Source organism: Mastomys coucha, unplaced genomic scaffold, assembly GCF_008632895.1.
Source record: "Mastomys coucha isolate ucsf_1 unplaced genomic scaffold, UCSF_Mcou_1 pScaffold20, whole genome shotgun sequence".
NCBI classification, from domain to species: Eukaryota; Metazoa; Chordata; class Mammalia; order Rodentia; family Muridae; genus Mastomys; species Mastomys coucha.
In genome coordinates, this window is record NW_022196903.1 from 121,419,202 (window position 1) to 121,420,684 (window position 1,483).

Below are 1,483 nucleotides of genomic sequence, written 5' to 3' on the forward strand. Positions count from 1 at the left end.
AACCACACCTCACTGAGTGCAGGGCCCTGTGCATACTGTGCTGGCATTCCACCAACCAAGCACACCTCCAGCCTCCTCTATTCTTTAAAACCATAATGTACCATCAGTATTCTTTCATGTTATTAAATATTATTTTACAAATTGTTCTTATCGGCTATACAGTGTCTTCTATATCTAAACTATAATTAAGCATTTATGTATTGTTAAAGGTATTTTGAACTTTTTATATACAAATTTTACAATAAGCACTGGTACATGTAAATGCTATGTATACTTCTGGTTAAAATAAATATTTCATAAGTAAAATATATTTTTTGAGACATGGTTTCTCTGTAGCCCTAGCTGTCCTGGAACTCACTCTGTAGACCAGGCTGGCCTTGAACTCAGTTAAAATATTTTTAAAAGTTTTTTCCAAGTATTTAATTTTTTTTACTATTTTAAAATTTCAGTATGTTTTTTCCCTCTCATTTATTTATATTTTTTAAGATTATTTTTTAATTTTTTTAGATTTATTTTATGTCTATGAGTACACTGTAGCTGTATAGATGGTTGTGGGCCTTCATGTGGTTGTTGGGAGTTGATTTTAGGACCTCTGCTTTGATTTTAGGACCTCTGCTCCCTCTGGTCAACCCCGGTCTCTCCGGTTGGCCTTGCTCACTCAGTCCCTACTCCCTCCAAAGATTTATTATTATAAGTACATTGTAGCTGTCTTCAAACACACCAGAAGAGGGTGTCAGATCTCATTATGGGTGGTTGTGAGCCACCACGTGGTTGCTGGGAATTGAACTCAGGACCTTCGGAAGAACAGTCAGTGCTCTTACCCACGGAGCCATCTCTCCAGCCCCGAGGCAAGTTCTTTTACTGCTGAGCCGTCTTTCATACTCTGTCTGCAATGACTAGAGCTGGGTGGTGAGGGAGATATAAAGTTAGTTCTGGTTCTACCTCCCAGTCCCATGCTCCCAGAGACAAGACTCTGACTCAAAATATATTTACAAATACCTTGGCCATATGGCTAGGCTCTTCTTTGACTAGATCATAGCTAAAGTAACTCGTTCATTTGAACCTACATTCTGCCCCATGGCTGATTCCCCGTGCTCAGGTGCTATGTGTCAGTCTCCTCCCATCTTCCCAGGTGAATCTCTGTGGGGCGGTGGGCTGTGATAGGCAGCCTGGTTTCTGGTTGAGCTAGGTTGGAAACTCCGGTGACACTGCAGGGTACAATGCTGCAAGGAGCGGTAGGCGTTTTGCCACACTCCTGGACGCCAGACTCCTTCCATGAGGCTGCAGCTGTCCATATTCTGTGGATCTCAGCCACGTAAGGGCAACGCCCCAAGCTCCTCCATAGGTCATAGATCGATCGCCTCAAGACAGATCTCCATTTTAGTGAGATACCTAAAGGCCTAGAGGCTTAGCCAATAAACTCCCCTTCCCAGACACTCCTCCCTGCAAAAGGTATTTAATTTAACCTCCGGCCCACTCTGGG